This window comes from Arachis hypogaea, chromosome 17 (assembly GCF_003086295.3).
Source record: "Arachis hypogaea cultivar Tifrunner chromosome 17, arahy.Tifrunner.gnm2.J5K5, whole genome shotgun sequence".
Classification (NCBI taxonomy): domain Eukaryota; kingdom Viridiplantae; phylum Streptophyta; class Magnoliopsida; order Fabales; family Fabaceae; genus Arachis; species Arachis hypogaea.
This window is the reverse complement of record NC_092052.1, coordinates 120,960,554-120,973,202: the sequence shown is the minus strand read 5'-3', so window position 1 is coordinate 120,973,202 and position 12,649 is coordinate 120,960,554.

Here is a 12,649-nt window from a genome sequence, read left to right as displayed (position 1 = left end):
TAAACCGTATAATTTTTATTAAAATTAGATCAGACAAATTGATTTGGCCAAAAAATTGATGAACTATACTTTGAACCAATCTAAATTAATATTTTTTATATAAAATAACTACAATATTTCTATTATAAAAAATAACTAAAATATTATTATTATTATTATTATTATTATTATTATTATTATTATTATTATTATTATTATTATTATTATTATTATTATTATTATTATTATTATTATTATTATTATTATTATTATTATTATTATTATTATAACCCTAAATTCTAATCCTTCTCTTCTCTCAGTGTCGTTATAAGATTTAGAACTTTTAAAATTAAAAAAAGAATATATATAATAAGAGTATTTTAGTCATTTTCTATAATAGGGTTATTGTAGTTATTTTCTATAAAAAAGAATATTAATTTAGACCAGTTTAAGATTTAATTTACCGATTTTTCAACCAAATCAATTTGTCTGATTTAATTTTGACAAAAATAACATAATTTAATTAATTATATGTATTGAATTTGAATTACTAAAAAATATCTTAAAAAAAATATTTTAAGTATTTTTATCTAAATAATTTTCTTTACAAATATTATATACTTTTAAATTCAACAAATATTAAATTAAAATCAAATTAAAATTTTGAACTCTGAAATTTAAATAATTTAGAACAAAACAAAGAAACAAGGTCTCATAACAAAAAATACTCTTCATCTTCTTCCACTTTCTAATAACTTTTAGTATGCAACCACTGTGGCTTTAATTTAGCGGTGGCAAAAAACAAAAAAACTAGATCTCAGAAAAAACGAATGGCTTTGGCGGCGTCAAAAGGAGAACCTAACTATACATCTTCGTTTTTCTCTTCATTATTGGCAATCTCAAAGTCAATAATCGCGTGGCTGATCCTCATGTTTAATAAGTTCTTTTAAAAATAATAGTTTAAAGGATGTTGTTGTCTTTTTTAATTAATTATAAGAAAATTTTAGTATAAATAATGAATAATATACTTTTAAATAAAAAATTAAATATTGAAGTAGATAATATAATCCACATATCACATTTTATTTGTTAATATTTTTTATCATATCAAATTATCAAAACATATAAATTTATCATTATATTGTACTAAAGCAAACATCCATAAAATTAAATTTAGGGTAGTGCTAGGTAACCAAAAAGTAATTACAATATAAAAATGTTACGAAAAAATTTTCATTCTCTTGATAAGCAAGTGAGATACATCTCCTTATCACCCACTCTCCTTATCATTCACATTTATTCTGCGTGGTTAGAGTTATTAATGTTCTTTCTAAAATTAGTTTCAGTTTCTCTCAAATCAAATCCCTAACATCCCTCAATCACATTATTACTTATTAAAATGCAATTTCTCGACAGAAATTATGGAGGTTAAATTAAAAAATTTTAACTACTTTTACTATACAACTCATATTTTACATATAGACTATTAGAAAATAAAAAATAAAATATAAAATATAAACAAAAATTAAAAAATAAATTTTTAGAAATAATTATTAACTTGTTATATTAAAATCAATAAATAAGCATACATATGAATATTAAATAAAAAATATTAATAATTAAAATTATGACTTATTAGTGCACATGAGATAATTTGAAGAATACAATAAGACGCATAGTTTAAAATTTGGTAATATTAATTATAAAAATTTATTAATTATAGACATCATAAGTATGAAATTATGAATATTATGTGCACAAAATTATGGATGTTATTAATATGAAATTATGGATATTATGTGTATAAATTTATGGATGTTATGAGTAAATTTATCAATTAAATAAATTAATTTAAGAATTTGACATTTTTTAAATTCAATTATGATAAAATTTAAACATTTGTAGTAACTTGATAGTTACTTATGCAATAACTAAAAAATGATATGTGTATGGATGTAATATCTAATAAACATGAATTTAATTTTTAGATGTTAGTTGTATGTAATTATAGATGTTATGTATATGAACTTATGAATGTTATGTGTATGAACTTAGTTAGTACAGTATAATTATAAATGCACATAAAAACACAAAAAAAATTATATCAGTTTATTACCATACCTCATCAAAGTTAATGTAATATTTTCGAAAATTAGTTGACTGACAACAATTTCATTAAATGAGTCCGTCTGTTGTTCAAATTATTCTTCAGTTCCTTCTTACATAAGTACTGTGTTAAGGTCGATTTCAAATATCATACTATTTAAAATGATAAAAACGATTTTTTATAAATTTTCTTGACCTATTCCAATTATGCTTGTAATTAACTAGAATTGTGTTTGTTGACTTCTAACCTATACGACCTACAATTCATGATCCTTGTAATAATGATAAAGGTATTAAACAAGGTTTTCACGTTTTCTAATTTCTGAAATGGTAATAAATGAATTAAAGGAAATAAAAATTAAAGTGAATTACAATTATTTAATGTAATTGATATTATAATTACCATTCTTAAATATAATTATTATTAATTTTTATTGTATTTTTATATATAAAAATCAAATTATAAAAAGAAATATTAAGTATTGATTATAATAGTGCCTAATAAAAAAGGATATGATTTTATAATTAATATCATTAATAAGCAGATTTAATAAGAACGGTGATAAGTAAAATGATAAGAGAGTGGAGTAAAAAATAAAACTGTTATTAAGTGATATAAATGAAGTAAAATATAGAAAGTTTTGGCTAATTATGGCTGAAAAATTTTGGTTACCAAACTTTTTCCTTAAATTTATATACTACTGAAATGATGGATCAAATAGGATTTATAATAATAACTCAGTAAATATCACATGCTGATGTATATTATTGTTGTGATGATCTATAATAGTTTTGTTTAATATAATTTAAGATATTAGTTATTTATAAGTGATGAACATACAACTCAAATAATTAAATAATAGATGTCTATTATTTTATTATTAATAAAATATCAATTAATAACAATTTAATTAAAAAATAAATATTCTAATATTCTCTTATATCTCCCTTAAATTTAAGTGGCAATTTTAGTTTGCAAAAATACAAGTTATTTAAAATATAGTAGAATAAAAAAATTATATGAACTCAAAGAACAAATATAACATTCTATGAGTTTAAAATTTAAATCAAATATAATTTATTATATTAAATTTAAATTGTAATCACATTTACAATTTATCTAACTGATTATTTGTACTTTTGTAGTGTAAAATGATGATGGTGATGAGAGAAAATAAAAGAGAAAAAAAGCTTTTTAACAAAGTATTTTGTCTTGTATGAACTTTCTATACTTAAAACAAATAATCTAAGTTAAATATATGTGTAGTAATATTATCTAATATAATTTCCTTTTAAAGAAAATATGTCATATAATATTACGATGCTATATTGTTTTTTCGAATACATTTTTTATTTTTTAAAAATTAATCCTTCAAAATTATTCACAAAAAACCTCCTAGCCATACGTAAAATAAATCTATAAAAAAGAAATTCAATGTAATATCATGTCCACTTGTATTTTGAGTTTTGACTCGCATTGTGCTTGAAGACATATAGCCGCTAATGTATATTTCACATCAATTTAAAAAAATATGCTCAAAACCAAATTCAATGGCCATCAATAAATTGATTATATAACAAGATTGTTTCTAGCATGGGACGTGTTTGATATATGCCATTTTATGGAAATAGACACATATAGTTGGTTTGCAGTCAATTTTCATTACCCTGTCTCCTTATATAAATAAATAAACACTACAATTACGTTATCTGTTAATAGAGAGTCAATTATATAATAATATTACTAACATATATATATATATATATATATATATATATATATACCCTATTAAGCTGTGGAATTCAAATAATGAACGAAAGCTACGGAACAATATGTAGTTAAAAAAATAATTAAAAAAAGAGTATATATATTAGGCTCTATTTGCTGATGCCACTTTAGAGGATAAATGGTCCATGTTGGCAATGTGTGGTTACGATAATAATACAATTGAGTACACGTTAATTAATTAGCTAGCGCTGGACAGAAGGTAGGAGTTAGGTGGCACAACAATAGTATATAATTATAATTTGACAACATAGTTGAATTATTTTTGCAACGTTTTTAATTTCAATGTTTGAAAATTGACTTTACGATATTTAATTATGATAATAACGTATAATAATAATATGCTATGATAATAACATACGTTATTACGTTAATACGTTATAATATATGCAGAGTATTTATTTATTTTATTTTTGGCATTTGTTTTGGAGTATAGCTTGGTAAGTTGATAAGTTCCGGCGATTTGATAAGTCAGCTTCTCACAACTTGGTGAAGTTGAAAGAAGCATTTGTCGATTCCATCTCTTTCAATGAGATGGTGCATTGAAAAATAAGCATATGTCTTCAAGTTGCACGCACGCAGATCAGACCATTTCATGAGGAGACAAATATCATGTTTTAGGTACATATATTTAATAAAAAAAATTTGATGATAGCGTTTTCATGAATATACGGCACACGGTCGTAATTATCTCTTGATCTCGCGACCTCTTGATAAGTTTTATTTTGAGTTTGAAAAAGGATAGGTAAACAACTCTTAATTAATCAACTTTCAACAATTATAATTAATAACTATTAATTTTATATTTTTTTAAAAATAAAATTTAAATAATTTTTAATTAATGACAATTAATTAGTATGGAGTGTGTTCTAGACAAATAGTAACATAACGGAATGACGATTAAATGAGAATCCGATGCTACAATATAATACTAAACACGACACAACGGCAATGCGATTAAGTCTGATGTCAAATTTCGCCATTAAAGACGTAACTTAAAGGCACTAAATGTTGGAAAATAGCACAACTCAAATAGACAAAGATAAAAGAAAAAGACACTCAACAGATAAGACATGTTTCATATCACCTAAAAGACTAGTGACTTTACCATTAGAGTGTCTTGCTAGTTGTCCACCCGGCTTGGTTCTGTGCACGTCGAAGTTAGGATCTTCGATCTTCAACCTTTCAGTTCGTAAACTCACTTCAGGTACAAACATTTGGTGTCGTCTGTGGGGATCCTACTTTGCCAAGGATCATGGCCGAACATCAAATTCATTCTACAATCAATTTAGAGACTCCACTGAAGGATCAACATTGGGAGGATGGACACGAAACTGATGTTACCCCAAGTCGTGAAGAAACTTTCCCCGGGAATGAAAATCAAGGAGTCCCTAATCCGGAACCCCGCCACACGGAAGCTCGTCATTTCACTGGCCTAGGGGATGACTAGGGGTGGCAAGCGGGGAAGCCTACTTCGCCCCGCCCCACCCCACCAGAAACCCACCCATTTGGCGGGTTGGCCCGCCTCGCCCCGCCCCGCCTAGTGAGGCGGTCCTAAAATCCCACCCCGCCCCACCTAACTGCGGGTTGGCAGGCTAAGCCCGCCAAAACTTCTTTTTTTTACTATTAACTACTAAATAATATATATAATTTCACAATCATATTAATAAATTTATAATTTCTAAAGGCATAAAAAATTATATTTTTTATATTCATAAACATTAAAATCTTTGTAATTATAAATATCTAATAAACATAATTATAAACCAAGTTTTCATCCAAAACATAAGTATAAATATTCTCTCCAAAGCAAAATAAACATAATTTAAAACATAATTATAAATATTGTCTCCAAATTAACATAAACATAATCCAAACCACTCAAATTTTATCTTCATATTCTTGTAAGTTAGGTTGGGGGAAGTTAGATTTTGGCCAAAAAATTGTAAAAATACCCTCTCACTAAAAAACCACTAAGCCCGGCGAGGAAGTCCGCCCCGCCCCGCCAAAGCCCGCAGTTTAAGCGGTGCAGGTTAGACGGGGTTTTGCTATTTGGCGGTCCCAATTTTTCAGCCCAATCCGTCTTTTTTGGTGGGTTACGTGGGCCGGTCCGGTGGGTTTAGGCCCGTTTGCCACCCCTAGGGATGACTACCATCACACCATACAAGAAATGCGACATCGGATACAAGAGTTGGAATGCCACCATTTGGAACTTGAACGATGATTGGCTGAACGCTCGTTGTCTAGGCAATTGCGCTCCCGAAGTCACGTAGCCAAGGAACGTGAAGAGCGCAATCCTAGGAACCCTGAACAAAGGCGAGGCCTCAATTGACGGGATTCATGTTCACCCCAACGTCAAAGAGAGGAGAGGAGGTCACCTCGACGGTGTGGTGATTCTCAAGATGCAGATAGGCGAGCAAGGAAAGAGTTACAATCTGCCCAGTCTAAAAGGAGGTAAACTCCGCAGAGGAGTCCAAGCCCTAAAAGGCACAGGAAAATCCGAGAGCATGTGATAATGGGACAAATCTCATTTTCTTCCCACGTCCTTCAGGTACGTTTGCCAAAATATTTCGACAAGCCTACTGATTTGAAGTATGACGGAAAGACGGATCCTCAAGAGCACATTGATTCCTTTGAGGCGAGGATGAACTTAGAAGGAGTTGGAGACACAATCCAATGTAAAGCCTTCCTAGTGACTTTGTTGGGACTAGCTATGGCGAGGTTTAATACGTCACCTTCCGGATCAATCTCCTCCTTTGTTGATATTAAAGTGAAATTTTAAGCCCATTTTACCACTAGGAGAACCCAGGCTAAGCCCCCTATCTCTCTATTGGGGTGGAACAAAGACTAGGAGAAAGTATTTGAGATTATCTGAACCGCTTCAATAAAGCACTCCTAGAGGTAAACACGTGAACCCTAGAGGTCGTGTGCTTGTGCTTGATTGCTGAATTGTTGGAAGGAGACTTCCGTAGACATCTAACTTCCAAGAATGTGAAGTCAGTGGAGGAAATTCATCAGATCGCTCTAGAGTACATACGAAATAAAGACGTTTTAAGGTTCATTTCAACAAAAAGGAAAATTTTAGTGCCGTCACCAAATAAAGCCGGGAATTCGGCACAAACCTCATCCCCAAAGTAACCAACCCCATGAGTTGGAAAGTTTTCTTCCTACACCCCTATAGTGACCTCAATTACCGAAGTATATCAATGAGTCTGTCATCAAGGCATACTACCAAAAGCAAGACAGATTCGATCTAGAGCCTCGTTAAACAAGTCTCAATACTATGATTACCACAAATCCTATGGTCACAAGATCAAGGATTGTATTGCTTTAAAGGATGCTTTGGAATAAGCGATTCAAGATGGTAAGCTCCCTGAATTCGTCTAGCACGTAAGGCCGCCTAGCGGCACAACAAGGATGAAGATCGGGAAACCAGGAACCCAAGAAAATCCAAACATTTAGATAACATGGAAGACACAGCCCAAGTCGTAATTAATGTGGTTGTTGGAAGGAACGGATTGCCAAGATCCAACAATGCCGTTAAAAGGGATGGCAAAGCTGCAACCTTTGAGGTTCTCAAAGTAACTAGCATTCTAGCAATACAATTCTAGACAGAGGATTTTCAAGTTGCCACATCCGAAGATGATGAACCCCTGGTGATTACTGATAGGTTGGGTAATGGCATTGTGAAGAGAATCCTCATTGGCACAGGTGCAAACTCAAACCTTTTCTTCAGGAATGCATTCGATGCTCTAGGTTTAAAGGATCAACATTTGAAGCCCCATCTCCCAGAGGTTGTTGAGCTTGGAGATCATTATATCAAACCTAATGGGGCCGTTGACCTTCTCTTCACCATGGGAGAAGGTGTCACTATAAGGGCGGTACAGGCTGAGTTCGTCATCCTTCAAGATTTTACATGTTGTAATGTGATCTTAGGAAGGAAGACGTTCAATGATCTATGCACATTTATATCAACAAAATTTTTTGTCATGAAGTTCTTGATGGCAAAAGATAGGGTTGCAACCATCCGAGGAGATCAGGTACCTGCAGTTAAATGCAACAAGGCTAGCCTCATACTCCATGATAAAGCTAAAAAATCCATAGGGATGTTCCTTGTTGACCTAGACTCCCGACTACAGGGAAAACCAAAACCAGAGCCCAATGGACAGGTGGAGAAATTCCAAATCAGTAATGTGCCGGCAAAGTACACTATGATCATCAAGGAACTACCTTATCCCTTGAAGTTATAATTTCAGAATTTCTTGAGAGGTAATGTGAATTTATTTGCTTGAGAACTTGCTAACATGCCTGGGATTGATCCAACATTCATGTCCTATCAGCTAGCTATTAACCCAGAGTTCAAGTCGATTTCACAACAACGTCAAAAGATGTCGGTCGACTAAGCAGCCGAAATTAAAAGCTAAGTTCAGGGGTCATTGGATGTTGGGTTTATTCAGGAATTAACTTACTCAATATGGTTATCTAATGTGGTTATAGAAAAAAAGTCTAACGGAAAATGGCAAATGTGCGTAGACTATACGGATTTAAATACGGCCTACCCAAAAGACTGTTTTTCTCTACCTAACATTGACAACATGATTGACTCTTCTTTGGGATATCAGATACTAAGCTTCCTAGATGCTTATAGTGGTTATAAGCAGATTCTGATGCATAAAGCTGACGAAGATAAAACAACTTTTATCACCTCCGAGGGAATTTACTGCTACACTGTAATACCTTTTGGTTTGAAAAATATAGGGGCAATGTATCAAAGGTTAATGGAAAAAGTTTTCAAACAGTAGATCAGAAAGAATATGGAAGTCTACATCAACGATATGTTGATAAAGACAAAAGACAACTCCGACCTAATCGCTAACTTGCAGGAAGTTTTTAATTGCCTCTGATTTCACAATATGAGATTGAACCTGGCAAAATGTGCATTTGAAGTTTGGAGAAATAAATTTTTAGGGTTTATAGTCACCCAAAGAGGCATAGAAGCTAATCCAGAGAAATGCCGGGCAATTCTGGACATGTCGAGTCCTCGGAATCTTAAAGAGGTTCAAAGGCTCGCAGGTCGATTGGCCACATTGTCGAGATTTTTAAGGGCTTCTACAATAAAAGCCAAACCACTTTTTAAAATTGATGAGAATGGATGTGGAATTTGCCTGGACTGAGGAATGTGAGGTAGCTTTTCAATAGTTTAAAAACTTGCTCTCATCCCCTCCCGTCTTAACAAAGTCGAAACATGGGCAATCCTTGTTCTTATACCTATCCGTGACTGAAGAAACTCTGGCTTTAGCCTTGGTTATAGAGGATCAGGATAAGCGTCAACGTCTCGTGTATTTTGTTAGCAAGGTTTTTCAAGGACCCGAGTTACGATATTCAAAGATGGAAAAACTTGCATTTGTTCTACTCACATCGGCTCGTCAGTTGCGCCAAAACTTCCAAAGTTATTTGGTAATAGTGCGAATCGACTAACCAATCCAAAAATTTTTATAAAAGCTCGACCTGGCAGGTTAGATGATGAGTTGGTCTATTGAGCTATCTCAGTTCAATGTACATTATAAACCATGCTCCCCCATTAAGGCCCAAGCGATGGTAGATTTTCTAGTTGAAAAGACACACCTAGCCTCCGACATACCGATATAGGAGCTTCATGTGGATGGAGCTTTCAACATCAGCTATGGAGGGGCTGGCCTCATCCTAACCAAGGGTGAGGACTTGGTGATCGAGGCCTTCATTAAATGTAATCTCCTTATCTCAAATAATCAAGTTGAGTATGAGGCCTTGCTTGCAGGATTGGCGTTGGCTCGGGATGTCAAAGCTACAAAAGTGGTCGTGTTCAGCGATTCACAATTGGTGATATCCCAAGTTAACGGGGAATACCAGGCGCGCGATCCGCTATTGCAACAGTACTTGAAAAAAGTACAAGAAGAGGTGCAATCCTTTGATTATTTTTTTAATCAAGCATGTGCCTAGGGAACAAAATACATGAGCTGATGTGTTGTCCAAACTCGCAAGTACTAAGCCTGGAACAAGAAACTGTAGTTTGATACAGGAGGTGCTCACAAAACCTACTGTAAAAAAATCCGACGTCCTGATTTTCTATTCCTCCAATCTTAATACTTGGATGAACCCAACTTGTACATACCTAGAACACGGGACCTTACCCAGTGATCCTAAGGAAGCAAAGAAGTTACGACTTAAAGCGGCCAAATATATAATGATAAATAGATAATTGTACAAAAGGGGCATGTCCCAACCATTGTTAAAATGCTTAGATGACCAACAAACAATGTATGTGTTGTGGGATGTACGTGAGGGTTGCTGTGGACATCATTTGGGAGGAAAGTCGTTAGCTTAAAAGATCAACCGAGCCAGGTACTACTGGCCCACTCTCATTAAGGATGCCATGAAGTATGTGAAAAAATGTGACAAATGCCAGCTGCATGGCAACCTCCACCAAGTACCTCCTCACAAGCTTGTATCTGTCACCCGACAAGACCATTTGCTAAATGGGGCTTGGATTTATTGGGACCTTTCCCATAGGGACCATGCTAGGTAAAATATCTTATAGTTGTTATAGATTATTTTATCAAGTAGATTGAAGCCATGCTTCTGTCTAGTATCAGTTCTGCTCAACGTCGGAAGTTCGTTTGAAGAGAAATTATTGCAAGATTTGGAATCTCCAAATCTATTGTCATGGATAATGGGACTTAATTCATGGACTCGAAGTTTCAGAAACTATTTTTAGACTTAGAAATTCATCAAATATTTGCGTCGGTGGAGCACCCGCAGGCAAACGGACAAGCTGAAGCTGCTAATAAAATGATTTTGAATAAGATAAACAAAAGATTGGATGAGTGTCCAGGTTCTTGGGCTGACGAGGTATGGTCAGTACTATGGTCATATTGAACTACAGTACAATTCACCACCAACGAAACACCTTTCAGACTCACCTATGGTGAAGAGGCAATAATCCTGGTAGAGCTCATGGAGCCAAGTCCAAGAATGCTTTTGAAAACCTCGGTAACTTATGAAAGTTTGGACCTAATTGATGAAGTCAGAAATATGGCTAACTTAGCTGAGCAAGCTTTAAAGCAATGGGTGGCCAAAAGATACAACACCAAGGTTCGATCAAGAAGTTTTCAAGCTGGGGACCTAGGGTTAAAACAAGCTAATGCTAGAACCTCAGGAGCTCAAGGAAAGCTAGCTCCGAACTGGAGAGGACCCTTCAGGATAAAAGAAGTATTGGAAAAGGGAGTATACAAGCTTGAAGCACTGGATGGTTCCGAGGACCTGAGAACTTGGAATGTGACTCATTTGAAGAGGTATTACTCTTAGAAATCTTTTGGCTATGAATAGAATACGGGGAATCTTTTCCTAGGCATCTAGGTTTTTAATGAGGTCTTCTTTGTATTTAGCAAACAAGTTTTATTCGCAACTAGTTTTATTCGCAACTTTGTGTTATGTTTTGATAAAATATGGATTTCCAATATGAAATTTTATGTTATGAATAAGTTGTGTTGAGCTTCTTCACTAGTATAAAAATTGAATTTGGGTCGTAATTAAAAACTCAAAAACGGTTAAATAGAACCTAATATTTAATCAAAACGGTAAAACGTTAAGAGTCATAAGTTAGTCCCGAGCATAACAGTAACACATAAAAGTGGTCCCGACAACAAATGGGAAAAAGTGCTATCAAAAGTACGAAAGTTCGAACTACTAAGTTCACAACACTTATCAAAATAAGTTCAAAATTATAAAATAGAAATAACCTTCCCATCCACGACCTTTTGAAGGCATCGACTTCAAAGACGTCCTAGTCGGGAGCCCTCAATTTGATCTGGTCAAGGATATTTCGCTCTGCATCAAAAGCTCCATCCACGACAGCTTGCTCCGCCTTTCTGACTGAGAGCTCAAGCCCATTAATCCTTTCAATCAGCTCGAAAACTTGCTTCTTCAAGTTTTCTCCTCTCAAGTCAAAAGTAGTTTTGGCCTCCTTTAGAGTTTTTACCTCAGCCTCAAGGGAAGTTTGCTTCTCCAAGAGAGACGTAACTGTAGAATTCAATTTCTGAATTTGAGAGTTGGCATCAGTAATTACCTTATCCTTGGATAAGAAGTAAAAACAGAGGTTGCCAATTTCTATTTTGGCATCACGGACATATGCCGCTGAATGAAGAAGCATTCTTTGGACTCGGGAAAGGGTGCCCTCCAAGGACATCTTGGCATGCACTAACTTCATTTTTTCATTCGTGAAATGTTGGTCCACAAAGTCAGAAGCTCGGAATCCTTTGTCTAAAACGTGCTTGAGTGATGAAGGAGACGGAACATTGACATCCTCCTTACCAGTGCCTTTTAATCTTTTTCTTGAAGGAGAACGAACCAGGGAATCCCCCTCCAGGTCATGAACCTTGACCTCGGGACCCCTTACCTCCCCACTTTTCTCAACTCTACGAGGTTTTGGTTGGTGGCTGATGGTGGAGAAAGAGAAAACTTGATCCCCACTAACATTGATTGGGGGTTGACTTAAAAATCTCTTCTTCATTTCGGTGATAGCGGCAAGTCCCCCAGCCATATCAACTGAAATAGGAAATTGTTAGTAATATGAAGTCGTGAAGTATAAACTAAAGAGACTGTGAATATAAAACTTACTAATAGCGCTTCGAGCAGCTTATTCGTTTATGAGAATGTCCCTAGCTCATTCCACAACATTATTAACAATTTGATACTTAAAAGTTCGTTAACATTGACGCCAGAAATTCATATTTTCGGAGA